This window comes from Silene latifolia, chromosome 1 (assembly GCF_048544455.1).
Source record: "Silene latifolia isolate original U9 population chromosome 1, ASM4854445v1, whole genome shotgun sequence".
Classification (NCBI taxonomy): Eukaryota; Viridiplantae; Streptophyta; class Magnoliopsida; order Caryophyllales; family Caryophyllaceae; genus Silene; species Silene latifolia.
Genome location: NC_133526.1, coordinates 43,841,021 through 43,856,513, shown reverse-complemented (window position 1 = coordinate 43,856,513; position 15,493 = coordinate 43,841,021). Strand labels below are relative to the sequence as shown.

The following is a 15,493-nucleotide window of genomic DNA, read 5'->3' as shown; positions in this document are numbered from 1 at the left end:
GTGAGAGATATTAAGTGTGATATTGTTTATATTGTGGGGTGTTGAATATGATATCAGGAAGGTTTAGTTGTGGATTGTGTTAAATTACATCTAATTGTATGGATATAGGTATTAACAATTTGATTAATCTAATGCTTAACTGTGTCTTATTTTGGAGTATCCGGCTGGCAGCTTATAATTATCTTTTACTTCTAACTTTAATTATGGCCGTTTTCAAGGTTAAGTAAATTCAAAAATCAAGCAGTCAGAATTTAATGTTATGGTATTGTTATTATCGTATGTCACATCATTATTCTCGCTTGTAACAAACTAGGCTGACATTAACACTAATCCTATTACCATTTCATTTTAGCCACGCAATTCCATATGTCTCATTCACTTACAAGCATAATATAATTTGTGGATTTCATGTAGCATTTACGTATGTTCGATTCATTTTTCCTTAACTGATGGCTTTCTCTATGAACAGGTGGCTCGTGCTCTTACAGTTGCAGAAATTTGTCTCTTCGTCGTGCTTCAACCCTCAACAGGGCAGCTATTCAGGTACCCTATCTATTTTTGTATACTATTGACCTCGCCTCTATGCCTGCGTTTAAGAGCCCACAATACTTATGTACGGAATTATGATTAAATGAAATCAACTAAAGGTGGAATTATGATTAAATGAAAACAACTAAAGGTGTAATTACGACACGGCCTATTGTTGACGATTTTACTGCTACTTAAATTTTTTGTACAGAATAAAGTATGACAATGGGGTAGGCACCATGTAAAGTTAGGCTAGGGTTTTGTATACTTTCATATATGCCTTTTGTGATTATTCTCATGTCGCACATAAAGTTCACCCAAAGATTGATATTTGCTCCTGGTGTAATAATATTTTTTAAAGACGGAACTATAAGCTTACCACTTGCGCAAGTACATTGACAAAATAGAAGTATCTAATATTATACGGGTAAAGAACATCGCCACTGGAGCTTATTGATCATCAAAAGGAGTCAATTATAATGATCGTGTTTACCAGGTTAAGTGAAGTCCAGTAGACCAGTGTACAACTTTTATCCTACTGTGGTAGCCTAAGCTTAATTTCTGTTGTTTTTTTAGTATTGTTTGTTTCATATTTTAATTTGGGTTTTTCGACATAGTACCTCTATGTTATTTCATTTTCTACATGGTACCCCTTTACTTTTTAAAACATCTATGATACCCCTAACCTTTCTTATAAAAACAACTATCGTGACCCTAACAATATTTTCCGTGATTATGCTCCGTTAGTTGCTGACAAGGATGCATACATGGCAGAGTTTTAAACTTTTGTGGCGGTGAGTGGACTATATTATGAATTTCATTTATTGTGTGTATCTTATAACCCTCATTTTATCATTAATCCTCAATTTTTAGCTGTAACAATTACCCAACGAAATCCACCCTCTTCTCACCACCATAGACTATGACCAACTACGAATAACACCACTACTTAGCCGTCTAACCGGAACCACGACTTAACTATTACTCAACCAAAACCGCGCTTGAGTTCGTTATAAGTTACAACCACGCAACCCTCCAACCACCATTACACCTCTTTCTCATCAAAACCCCAAACAACCATAACACCGTCTCTTTCCTCTCACCCCCATCGCACCATCTATGAACATCACCCTCGTTGTTTGCCCGACCCTTGCACGACCAATCTCGTAGTAGAGTGTTAGTCATATCCGGACGCGACTGTTGTTCCACGGCTATTAAAGTGGCTGATATGGTAGGGTTAACGTGTATGTGGGGTGCCGATTGTTGGTAGGAGTGTAGGTGGTGGTGGGGTTTCAATGATGGGAAATCTGGAAACAAGGGGTTGTGTATGAGGTTAATTAAAGAGGGAAATTAAGATTACAAGATCCATATCATCATCAAGTTATCGACATGTATGCTAATGTTGCCAAATGCGCATTGATACCTGTCGAAGTGAGTACCAAAAATAATATTTATAAGTTCCAAACTACTACTAGCAAGCGGTAGTAAGGGTCGATCCGCAGGGAGGTAGGGAGATGATAGTTGTTTCTAATTTTAGTCTAAGGGTAACAGTTGTGGAGGTTTGGATTGATTAATAACTAAACTAAATGCAAATAAATAAGACAATAAAAATACGCAATAAAATTAAAGATGTGAACAAATAATGAAAAGGAGCTAGGATGATCGGGTCACTATAGCTACGATGGCACATAATCCTAGGTAACTTCGAAATACGGTCGCGAAGGATGGGGAAAACAAGTCCTCTCGGCCCATGTTAAATAGTAGCTACCTCTCGGCCTATGCTACTAATCCCTAAGTCTCATTAATACCAACTCTCACTCTTGATTAATGATTCCTAATGCGAACTAAATCACGTTATCTCTCGATCTTAGCAATTTAGTCGTTTTAATTCGTTAATTATTGTCCATTCCTATCTCTCGATCTACGGGATGGTCAAGTTTAAGCATCTATCAAGTCTCCTCTCGGTCTCATTGAAAGATAAAGCACTTAACGAAACAAACAAAGCAAAACCAGACGCGTAACCAGTCGATCGACCATGGGTACCGGTCGATCGACCACACCGTGAATCGATATCGCCTATAATTTATGCCATCTACGCTATAGCTCCCCTACATCCTAGCAATGGTGATTTAGCTACTCATACTTGTGATAAAAACAGCAATAAAACCAACAATTAAAGAATTCGCAATCATACTTAAATTATCTAAACAAACGATTAACATAAAATGAAAATATGGTTTCGGGAGATCTAACCTAGCAATTCTATGCTACGAACGAAAGCAATAAAAACGGAATATAAGATCAGAAGAATACCGTATAGAACAGGAAGGGAAGATCAAAACCGAATGCAAGAGTAAACTTTATTGACGGAAATAATCTAAACTAATGAATGTTGAATTGTATCTCAGAACTGAATGATAAAAACTTGATCCTTATTCTGACAACTAAGGTTATGTTATATAGGAATAATTCTGCATAACCTCTATTCCTAAACCTAATCACAATGGGCTTTGGAATTCTCGATCTTTTAACTTGCGCAACAGCTCGTGGGGTGGTCGATCGACCACTTGGACCAGTCGATCGACCACATGCGCTGTACAGAATTGCATTCTGATGATTCCTGCAGCGCGCACCAATCTTAAAACAGCTGCCATTTCTTCGTTACTTGGTCAAATCAGGCGTTCTACGCGGCGTTGGAAAGCTAAGAGGATAAGCTTTCAACTCCAATTGGAATCACTTGATTATCAGCTCTAGAACCCGAGATATTTCCATCTGAAGCAGGCTACAATGTCGAGAAGCATTCTGACAGTCTATAGACCATGTAGGTCAGTCTATAGACCACTGTAGCTGGTAGTTCGCTTCTAAAATCTCGCAAATATGTCTTTCAGGCCTTGAAATGCGCACCAAGTTCGTTTCCCGAGTCTTTACTCCATGTCAAATACAATGCTAAACACTTAGGGACGGATTTGGCTCATTTTCCGCTGAAATCTTCATATTTCTGCAATATCACACAAAAAAGGAAGAAATACACGAAACAAGGGAAATAGTAGCATAAACTACTCAATTGAGCTCTGAAATGCGTGTGAAATGAGGTGCAAAACGTCATATATTAGACACGCATCAAACTTCCCCAAACCAAACCCTTGCTTGTCCCCAAGCAAGAACTAGACTCGATCCTAAAACCTAATGGAACGAGTTCAATCTCAGAGCGAAATGCAACCATAAAGCCTAAACCAATTTAATGCAACAACTAATAATCAATTAGCAATATGAATCATGCAAACGAGTTATGAAGTCGTTAAAAACTGCTGAACCGTCAACTGTAGAGACTTATCAAATTGGACTCTCACGGGTCGCTCAAATCACTCAAATAAGCACAGGTGAATATATGTAAAGATAGAAAGAAGTAATTTTGTAACGACATTCACCTAACTACGACCTATAAGAACATGCCTGCAATCTAATATGAAAATAATCTCTACAACCGTACATATGCATTCCAACCAAACCAGTGACCATGACACATGACGAGGTAAATATGGATATGTGAGGTAATGGGTAAGAAGGGGCAAAAAATGAATTTGGATAAGAGGAGTTAAATCCAAGCTAGTAACTACATGTCCAAATTATAACAACATCCAACTTCTTACTCCAGATAAATCAATACAAAACGGTGCTAATGAGTAGCACTAATCTCACAATCTCCACAAAAAGTCAACTCCCCAAATGATAATAATAAAGCATGGGAGCAAAAATCGCCATTTGATAAAGACTTTGAATTATGCGATTTTGATTTTTTTTTCTTTTCTTTTCTTTTCTTCCTTCTTTTCATTTTTTTTTTCTTTTTTTTTCTTTCTTTTTTCAATTCTATTTTCTCTTCCTTTCTTTCCTCCTTTCAACATTCCACCAACCTTCTCATACAGAGCAATATAACCAAGATGCAATAAACACATTCCCACAACTACCAATACTAGCTCGGATAGGGTAGGCTAAATAATGGTATGTAGCTTATGGGACGAAAAGGCAAATTTGGCTATGTGAGGCTTATGGGTAAAATGAGAAAAGGGGACCTCTACCACATGTGTCAACAAACCACAAACCGAATGCATACATGTATTAAGCAGATTAAGTTCATATTTAGGCATATTGATGTAACATGTCTTATAAGGAGTAACTACTCACATCCTAAATAAACTGGTCATAAATGTCACCAGTTATAAGCTCTAAATCTCAGAATATAATGTAGTTTGCCAAAATTTAAGTCAAGTCTCAAGTTCAGCAAGATATTAACGAAAACTCGTAGACTATGCAAATGATTCTACTAATAACATGTCAATTAGCAAGGCTTAGGCATAAACAAATGCAAATGCAATGTCATCATTGAAATACTACCGTTCCGACTCGACCTATATGCTAAAATAAACATGATATTTTTTTTTGAAATTTTTCAATTTTTCAATTTTTTTTTTGAATTTTGTATATATATAGGAAATGAAATAACAAATGCAAACTGAAATGCAATAAACGTGAAACAGAAATGCAATAAAACATTGAATGCAACGCAAAACCCTTCCCCAAACCAAATCACACAATGTCTCCATTGTGCAAAATCATGTAATGAAATAAAAAGGAAATGGGAATTTGCGATAAATTAAACAAATAAGACATGAAAAGGACTCGGAAACTCACAAGACTTTAAGCGCAGCAAAAGGAAAAATCCCCAAACCAGCGTGAGCTAGGAGGTTTTAGTAGCCAGCAGTGCTACCAACAAGTACCTGAATAGACAAACAAAAGTACCGCGCATAATTTCCGAGAAAGCAATTTATGAAACGCAAAATTATGTGCACAATAAGGAAATGGAAGAAAACAGAAATAAATCGGAGAATAAAGTGGAGAAAAGACTCCCTCAACTCCGCAAATCGACCAAACACAGCAGGGGAATGATCGAAAAGCAGTACAAAGGCGGACGGTGGTCGATCGACCACCTTACCGATCGATCGACCAAGATGACGGAACGAAGCTCCTGGAATCAGTAGCGCTCACCGTCGATCGACTAAGATGGCGGTCGATCGATCGAAATAGTCAGAATTTACGATTTCTTCGAATTAGCTCAATAAATTGAGCTAACAAGGTCTATAAACCTGCAAATACACATAATAATGCGCCCAAAATTGCGCAAAACCCAAAGTAACTGTCTAAAGTCTAAATAAATCCTAAGCAAACTTATTAAAGCGAAGTCTCGCGCACACGAAAAACGATAAATAGTCTAAAAGCAATAAATTGTCTTAAAAAAGGTCTAAGAAACGAATCAATGGAAACTGCGGAAAATCTCCGACCAAGGCTTCTGTCTACATGAAGTAGCTTCCGCAGTGCTCATCTCAGAAGCTGGACTCCACTCTACTCCGCCTGGAATACTCAACGGATCATCTTTAGCATCTTCCCAAGCATGGCCATCATCTTCTTGCTCCTCACACTCAAGATCCGACTCCGAAATTTTGACTGGCTCCTTCTTCTTGGGCTCCTCATCTGGCTCCTCGTCAGTGTCATAGCTAAGACATCCTAGACCGCCTCTCTGAACAATTGGCTCCTTCACAGTTGAAAGAGCGAGCGGTTCTTTCTTCCCCAAACCAGTTCTCGCAACACAGTCAAAATAGAAGAATCTTCCTCCAATTTGCTCCCATTCTGGGCGGAGGTGTCATAACAGAATAGACACGAGGGACGGGCACATCGAAAGCACAAAATAAGATTTCTTTTCGTAAATCATATTACAGGTCATGGGCCACATGGGGTCTTTCTTCCTAGGGGACTGGGCAAACATAATAGAGTGCTTCCCTGCCTTAAATCTCAAAGTTCTTTCCCTTAAATCAATTATTGCACCAGCAGTGTGCAGAAACGGTCTTCCCAAAATAATTGGGGTGCTGGCATTTTCAGGAATATTCAAAACAACAAAGTCAACAGGGAAAAAGAATTTTTCAATTTGAACAGGCACATTCTCTAAGACCCATCGCCGAATCGCTGAACGGTCACCATTTGCATGATCATGTCGGTAATAGCAAATCTAGTCAATCCCAATTTCTTAGCCAGACTCAAGGGCATAACACTGACACTAGCCCCTAAATCACATAGTGCCTTCTCAATTGAGAAGGTACCAATATTAAAGGGGACAGATAAACTACCTGGGTCAGATAGTTTACGGGCAGCTTTGTGAGTTAAATATGAACTAGACTCCTCAGTTAATTGGACAGACTTGACAACATTCAAAGACCTTTTCTTAGCTAGCAATTGTCTCATAAACTTCATATATGCAGGTACTTGATTAACTAGCTCTAAGAAAGGTACTTGCACATTAAGACTACGCACTAAATCTTTGAATTTATCGAACGTTACCTCATCTTTGGTTGGCACTTGTCTTTCCGGATAAGGAGTCGTCGAAGTAGCTTTGCCCTCTCCTCTAGGTCTCTCATACCGGCATCGGTGGACTTAGGCTGAAAATCCACTACTTTGTCTTTGTTGTAACTTGACCCTTCTTGATCCGTCTCGGGAATGAACCATTGACCGTCGTAGGGTCATACTTTGGAATCGAACGGACCCATCAAAGCATCTCGATCTTGCCTCGATGATTTCGGAGTTGTAGTACCCGAAACAAGTAATCCATCAAGTTATCGGCTTTGGAGGATGGAATGGTTCGTCATCGATTCTTCCTCGTCGATCGACCATGTTGGTCGATCGATCGACTGGTTTCAACGATACCAGAAGTTGTGTCATTTCGCGGATGGTCGATCGACCAGGTGATGTGGTCGATCGACCGTGATTCTTGTTGATCGTCTTTTTCTCGCCTTTTTTTCTTCTTCCCTTTTTTGACTTTCTCGGGTCCATCGAGAGCGAGACCCGCTCCTCGGCGTCATTGCATGTACGGTATCAATACGCTGATTCGGAGAGTGGAATTGACTCAGTATCTTTGCATTCTTGTTTAATGTAGCAATTTGAGATTTCACTCCATGATTGAGACCTCATTTGCCGCATTACTTTTCTATACCTCTACCATAAGCAGCTGCACTAGACTTATCAACTCTGCAACTTCATTATTTGACTCTTGCTGTGACAGAGTGGATGGTGGTGGGGCTTCATAAGGAGGCATATATGGTTGATGTGGTGAAGTAGGAGCGTAATTATACGAATTGTCGAGCTGAAGTTGATGAAAAGCAAACATCTTCTCATTAGGGTGCCTGCATGCCTCCGATGTGTGTCCCGCTCCGCCGCATCTGCCACAAAACGGCACCTGCTGCTCCTGAGAATGGAACATGGGTGCACCCTTCTGAAGTACTGAGATAGGACCTGTAGGACCTAACAAAACAACACTAGAGGAAATTGTAAGAACTGCCTCAAGGTACTCAGTCTTCCCTTGAGGCAAAACACAGACTAAAATAAAAAAAAACAACTAAAACTAGCGCTGCCTCCCCGGCAACGGCGCCAAAATTTGATACTTGTCGAAGTGAGTACCAAAAATATTATTTATAAGTTCCAAACTACTACTAGCAAGCGGTAGTAAGGGTCGATCCGCAGGGAGGTAGGGAGATGATAATTGTTTCTAATTTTAGTCTAAGGGTAACAGTTGTAGAGGTTTGGATTGATTAATAACTAAACTAAATGCAAATAAATAAGACAATAAAAATACGCAATAAAATTAAAGATGTGAACAAATAATGAAAAGGAGCTAGGTTGATCGGGTCACTATAGCTACGATGGCACATAATCCTAGGTAACTTCGAAATACGGTCGCGAAGGATGGGGAAAACAAGTCCTCTCGGCCCATGTTAAATAGTAGCTACCTCTCGGCCTATGCTACTAATCCCTAAGTCTCATTAATACCAACTCTCGTTCTTGATTAATGATTCCTAATGCGAACTAAATCTTATCTCTCGATCTTAGCAATTTAGTCGTTTTAATTCATTAATTATTGTCCATTCCTATCTCTCGATTTACGGGATGGTCAAGTTTAAGCATCTATCAAGTCTCCTCTCGGTCTCATTGAAAAATAAAGCACTTAACGAAACAAACAAAGCAAAACCAGACGCGTAACCAGTCGATCGACCATGGGTACCGGTCGATCGACCACGCCGTGAATCGAAATCGCCTATAATTTATGCCATCTACGCTATAGCTCCCCTATATCCTAGAAATGGTGATTTAGCTACTCATACTTGTGATAAAAACAGCAATAAAACCAACAATTAAAGCATTCGCAATCATACTTCAATTATCTAAACAAACGATTAACATAAAATGAAAATATGGTTTCGGGAGATCTAACCTAGCAATTCTATGCTACGAACGAAAGCAATAAAAACGGAATATAAGATCAGAAGAATACCGTATAGAACAGGAAGGGAAGATCACAACCGAATGCAAGAGTAAACTTTATTGACGGAAATAATCTAAACTAATGAATGTTGAATTGTATCTCAGAACTGAATGATAAAAACTTGATCCTTATTCTGAAAACTAAGGTTATGTTATATAGGAATAATCCTGCATAACCTCTATTCCTAAACCTAATCACAATGAGCTTTGGAATTCTCGATCTTTTAACTTGCGCAACAACTCGTGGGGTGGTCGATCGACCACTTGGACCAGTTAATCGACCACATGCGCTGTACAGAATTGCATTTTGACGATTCCTGCAGCGCGCACCGATCTCAAAACAGCTGCCATTTCTTCGTTATTTGGTCGAATCAGGCGTTCTACACGGCGTTGGAAAGCTAAGAGGATAAGCTTTCACCTCCAATTGGAATCACTTGATTATCAGCTCTAGAACTCGAGATATTGCCATCTGAAGCAGGCTGCAATGTAGAGAAGCATTCTGACAGTCTATAGACCATGTAGGTCAGTCTATAGACCACTGTAGCTGGTAGTTCGCTTCTAAACTCTCGCAAATATGTCTTTTAGGCCTTGAAATGCGCACCAAATTCGCTTCCCGAGTCTTTACTCCATGTCAAATGCAATGCTAAACACTTAGGGACGGATTTGGCTCATTTTCCGCTGAAATCTTCATATTTCTGCAATATCACACAAAAAGGAATAAATACACGAAACAAGGGAAATAGTAGCATAAACTACTCAATTGAGCTCTGAAATGCGTGTGAAATGAGGTGCAAAACGTCATATATTAGACACACATCACGCATCCAAGTCAGCAAATAACGGACCAACTCAACAGAAATTGATGGAGTAGAAATTTAGGGTCACGTTTTGTTGTTTATAGGAAAGTTAGGAGTACCATTGATGTTATAAAAACTAAAGGGGTATCGAAAACGAAAAAACTGAAGGATACTATGTAGAAAAACCCTTTTAATTTTTAGGAGAACTATAATTCGGGTTGCTGAAGTCGTGATAATTCTGCAAATGTACTACCGTAACTTTGTCATCACTGTATGTCAAGATGTAAGGGGATGTGAGAAAGTGAGAAACAATTTTTTTTGTTAACCTGTAACTAAGAAGACTATATTGACATTGAAAGGTTCTGAAAAATAGGATTAAAATTAAACTTCAATATATTGCACTGAGAATGTGTATGAGAAGATATATTGTTTAGGTAATGTCGGTAACCTTATACCCTATTCATTATGATATTGTGACGACCCTATACAAGCTAACAAATTTAATGTGATTTCCAACTATATCTTTACCTTTATTATAAATTGATTTTGATGCGTTTGCCGCTTGACTGTCTTAATATAAGGGGAAGGAAAGGAGAATGGAAGGAGAAAGAGGAAGAAGAGGAGGAGAGGAGGAAAAGGAGGCTGCGGAGAGGGCAAGGAGAAACGGGGAAGGAGGAGGAAAAGGAAAAGGAGAAGTAGGCTCAATTATAGAAAACATAGGCGAGGTTCATCGAGTGAAATGCTTTTCTTTAATCTAATAATTTAGTTCTCTGTATTAATATAGGCGAGGTCCAGTTATAGAAAATATAAGTAGCGGTTATATTATGTAAACAAATTAATTTTAGCTACTAATATAGAGTGAAATAAGACTAACAATATATGTAGAGATGGATGATTTATTCCTGGGTATCTAAAATGGATATAAAAAATGATAAATTATGTGAGTGTTGTCATTTATGACCGATTTAGAACATACGTCTTAATTATAAGGGACACGGTGTCATTTACGCAATGGTTGGATGGTGGAACTTGAAGGTAAATGGCGGGGAAGGAAAGGGAGGGAGAAATTTTATTTGTTGTATTTGTTACTGCTGAGTGTGCCTTTGTCTTTGCTATCTTCTTCCAGATTGTATTTATCATTGTAATTAATCGTTTGACCATAATTTATTAGGTTATGGTTTTAGTTTTGTTTGAATTAGTTTATTATTGTTCTTGTTTGGGTTTGTTATCAATGGTCGCTTTTGTTCTTATGGGTGTTGTGTTTTAGCATTTTTCTCACCAACAAACTTTTCATCTCCAAAATAATAATGCTGAACTTGCTTGTACAATTTGTAGGTGTTGTTATCGAAGCCTTTGAGGGGAATGACAAGCTTTTGTGACATACACTATCTTGGGTTGTTATAATCCTGAGGATGTGTAGGAGAAAATATATTGTATAGGTAATGCAGTAGCCTTACCTCCTATTCATTATGATTTCTTTGATTATCCCAAACAAGCTAACAAACGTAATGTGATTTCAACCCGTATGTTTACCTTTATTAGTAAATTGATTTTTATGTGCTTGCCTCTTGGCTGGCTTAGTATAAGGGGTGGAAAGGAGATGGGAAGGAGGAGGAGGAGAAGAAGGATGCAAAGTTGGAGGAGAAGTAGGAACTGGAGTTTTAGACCTTGAATTTAATGTTTTCTTTTCTTTTAGAAAGCCTCAGTCATCAAACAAAGTTGTTTTATGTGTTTGTCATTTGGTTGTCTTTGTAAAAGGGAGAGGGGGAGAAGGGGAATGACAAGGAGGATGAGGAGGAGGAGGAGGAGGAAGGGGGGGGGGGGGGAGTGAAGGGCTAACTAAAAGAAGATGTTTTGCTCTTAATTTGCTATGGTTTCTGATGAGTTTGATGTAATATGGCCTGAATATACATGGGAAATTTTGGCTCTCTGATGAGAAGCCTGAAACCCCAACTATTCCAACATTATATTTTTATTTTTTTTATTTGCTTGTTTATTTCTAAGTCTGTTGGTCTTGGCGTAAGATTTTTCTCTTTTCTGTTTTTCTAATTTCGTTGGTACATCAGTTTAGTGTGCGAGTCCCAAATTCCGATAATCTGCAAATCAAAACCTCAAATTTGTTGATCATACGATGGGACATTAATAGATGTTGTTGTAAAGCTGTTTTGAATTTGGTATTGGCTTATTGCATATCAAAACCGGTTACATAGATAAGAATGGGTGTGTTCACCTTGATCGGTTACCAGCGACTTTCAAAGAAGTATTGTAAGGAACGTTTTGAACTGGTTATTCTTAATCTAAGTTGCGCTTAATCGATTCTTAGCCGCTCCAAACTAAGTTCTTCATCGATCATACTTAGAAAAATAGTTGATTTACTTGTTTCAGTTATTTTTCAGTCTTGTTTAGTACCATTTGTAGCTGTCTAAATGAAACCTATACTTCCATGTAACTATCTTATGATTTTACATTTTTACAGAAAAGAACGAAACACATATCTATGATCAATATGGTCATATATTCATGTAGAGGGAAAGAATTAATTTGGTTGCTCTTTTTTTTCCTCTTAGGATCCTACTTTTAGGTAGCATGGGGAGTTGCATCTCAAAAAAAAAAAAAAAAAAAAAGGAATTGGCACTTCTTTGGGATAGGGGTTCGGAGTTAACATTAGGTAATGGAGGGGATCCCTTAAGAAAAAGTGATGTAATTTAAAAGTAATTTATCAAAGTGTTTGGTGAAATAAAACCATGGAAATACTTTTTCAAACATTTAGCATAAATCATTACCTATGTTGGCATCGACATCAGGTTGAGGCAAAATGTTGAATGTGCTTACACCAATGGCAAGGACGACTTCCACGCTCTTTATCCATGAGCTTTTTCGGAGGCGTATCATTAGCATGAAAACAAGGCGTACTAAGTGTGCTATGTTTTCATTAGTCAATGTTCATTGTCTCTTAGTGTTGTTATCTTGTTCTTCAATAGACTGTTTGCCAAGAAAATACTACTGTGTCTGCCTTAATGGTGTTGTCATCTCGCTTTCTTATTCGAGACGGTTGTTCACTAATAATTTTGCATTATACATCGTGTTTTCAACGTTTCCCAATGTTGTGTAATAAATACTATGCCCAGTCCAGCATTTCTAAATATATGACGGGCTATGTTCCTTTATGTTGCTATACTTCTGACTTGCTTCTGCTTAGCATTTCGCCAAATTGGGGCGCGATGCAACAACTAGTTTTATAAAGTAGTTAAGGGAATGGTTTCATAATATAACGAGTTATAATTGGTAAATAGACGTGCTGATAACCCTTGCTTACTTGCTTAGTTGGTTTACTAGTCTCTTTTCAAACACTTACTTGCTTCTAATGTCAACCCATGTTCGAATCTTTATAACCACAATTTTTTTCTTTTTTTTCTTTATGCCCTAGTTATTTCGATTAACTTTAGCTAAAATAGGATTATGATTTTGATTACCTCAATTAAGTTTATACATTTGACTAAAAAAAGTTTATTACGTTTTAATTAAACGAACAAAATTAAGGTTACTTAATTTTGACTAATTGAATTAGGGTTCATCAATTTGATCAAATTTGATTAATTGAATTAGGGTTTATCAAAAAAAAATTCCCCCCTATTTCCACACTAACTTTCACATTAACGCAACCAATTTGATTAATTTTTGTTTAATCTCGTTTAAGTTAACCATAACAATTCGATTTTTAATGATTAAGAATAGGGTTAGTTAAATTAAAGAATTGAATTATCTCTTGATTACTCCAATGCTAGTGTTAATTCGATTTTCATTTACTAAGATTACAATCTTATTAATAGAATTTGATTAGGGATAACTAATTTTGATAAATTGAATCAGGGTTCATCAATTTGATTAATACAATTGAATTAGATTATGATTAATCCAAAGAAATTAAGGTTCATTCGATTTTGATTGAATTAAGGCCTCGTTTGGTTGCCCGTTGGAATACAATTCCACCGGAATATCGAATTCATAGGATTTAAGTTCCCACATCAAATTCACGTGAATTACCTAAATCCGTTTGGTTGCTAATGTAGGAGTTCAATTACACGGGAGTTTGCAATTACCTGGGGGGGGGGGGGGGGGGGGTAATCCAACTCCTCCATTATGGAGGAGTTTGAAACTCCTTTGAAAATAAAATTCCACATCATGGCAAAAAATGAGCAACCAAACAAGTTGCAATTTTCTAATTCATGGGATTTTACAACTCCCATGATTTAGAAGGGGCAACCAAACGAGGCCTAAGAATATGATTTGATTAATAGAATTGAATTAGGTTATGATTAATCCAATGAAATTAGGATTCATTTGAATTTGATTGCTTAAGAATACGCTTTGATTAATATAATTTGATTAGGGATAATTGTTTGATTCATAGAATTAAGGTTCATCAATATGATAAGTTAATCCTAAAAAAATTAAACGTGATCAACGAATCTGATGAAGAGGTCGAAAATGATTCAGCAATCTCATAATGGAGAGGTCGAAAATTATAAACATTAATAATTAATAATAATAATAATAATAATACAAAAAAAAATTAATAACAATAATATATTAATAAATCACAATATGTTAAACAAAGGAAATTAAAAATTATCCTAAATATAGTTAACTACATTTGTTAAATTATTAATCTAGTTCTTAATTGACCACTTGATTAACTCAAGTTAGACACATTGTGCAATTTCATATCAACAAGGATCATCTCCATTTATTTTCTCTCAATTTCCTTTCACAAATTCATTTAATAATATTATCTTTTTTATGCTCTATTAATCCTTTATTTTTTATGCATAAGTCGTAAGTCATTCGATGTTGGTCAAATAAAATCCGGACAGTTGATAAGTAATGGCCTTTTGGCCGCCCATCTAATATTTTTAGGGTGGTGCTCATTCATGGACGAGTTTTACTCTTTCATGGACGTAAATGACCTTAATACCCCTTTTATTTTAATGATTTTCGTTTACCCTTCTTTCCTTCTCTCTCTATCTTCTTCATCTACTCTTTTCTCACTCTAACTATCACCAACCAACCACCACTACCCGTCAACCACCATCCACCACCCTCACCGCCGCCTCCCTGCTTGTACCACTGGTCGGTCTTGATGACCTCCTCAGACCGGCCATTAAACAATCTCACATATCTGCTTCCCGTCACATATATCCCCTTCCCTAACACAACTGAAACACCCTCTGCCGCCACCGAGACGGCGAATCATGAATAACACCACCGGACCACCCCGGACAGTGTACTCATCGTCCATCTCCTACTATGCCACCACAAAACCTGTAACAAAATTGAAAAAAAAAAAGAAAAAAAAAACGAATTCATTGAACTACAATGGCCGAACACTACTCTTGGAGTCTTGGGTATACCTTTATGGCTTAATTTATTGTGATTTGTAACACAAAATCCTTACTGTATAATGTAGTACATACTTTATGATACCGGAAAATTTAATTTACCGGCGACTGTTTAAACAAACCCTAATTTAGTTAGGGTAAATCAATTCATTCTTCAATTTGATGTAATATAATTAATAAAATTAATAATTAGAATGATTATTACTTGATCGAGAATTATTAGCATCCATAATTGTATAATTTGACGAATTTAATCAATTTTGTGGATTTGATTAATTTGTGAGGGAGAGAATTAGAGAGAGTTTTTTCTTTTGATTCTAGTTAAAGGGCAAAATGTGGAAAAATAATGGAAAAAAGTATATGAAAGAGTAAAACTCGTCCATGAATGAGCAACTACGTATTTTTATT

The 15,493-nt window shown here is 37.0% G+C and overlaps 1 long non-coding RNA gene across 1 annotated transcript; it reads left to right on the top strand.

The window, feature by feature from the left end:
• Positions 1-360: 360 nt before the first annotated feature.
• On the top strand, positions 361-11,218 carry LOC141588098 (uncharacterized). Its single transcript, XR_012519781.1, has 2 exons — positions 361-543; positions 11,022-11,218. It is a non-coding gene; the product is annotated as an uncharacterized LOC141588098 (long non-coding RNA).
• The last annotated feature ends 4,275 nt before the right edge of the window (positions 11,219-15,493 follow it).